The sequence below is a fragment of the Carlito syrichta genome, unplaced genomic scaffold (assembly GCF_000164805.1).
Source record: "Carlito syrichta isolate Samal-C Ts95f unplaced genomic scaffold, Tarsius_syrichta-2.0.1 Scaffold316027, whole genome shotgun sequence".
In the NCBI taxonomy this organism is placed as follows: domain Eukaryota; kingdom Metazoa; phylum Chordata; class Mammalia; order Primates; family Tarsiidae; genus Carlito; species Carlito syrichta.
In genome coordinates this window covers 21453-21694 of record NW_007260123.1, presented here as the reverse complement: position 1 = coordinate 21694, position 242 = coordinate 21453, and the positions used below count along the sequence as shown (strand labels likewise).

Here is a 242-nt window from a genome sequence, read left to right as displayed (position 1 = left end):
GGGATTACAGGCTGAGCCACCAAGCCCGGCTAAGCCCATTTCAATGGGGACTTCTGGCCAGGCATGGTGGCTCATACCTATAATCCCAGCACTTTGGGAGGTTGAGGTGAAAGGACTGCCTGAGCCCACGGGTTCAAGACCAGCCTGGGCAACTTGGTGAGACCTCATCTCTATAATAAATAAAAAATTAAGCCGGGCTCGGTGGTTCAGCCTGTAATCCCGCGCCTTTGGGAGGCTGAGGT

The 242-nt window shown here is 54.1% G+C and overlaps 1 protein-coding gene across 1 annotated transcript in view; it reads right to left on the bottom strand.

Annotated features, from left to right (window-relative positions):
- The window catches only part of ZNF341 (zinc finger protein 341), a 51245-nt gene that overhangs the window by 30983 nt on the left and 20020 nt on the right, over positions 1–242 (bottom strand).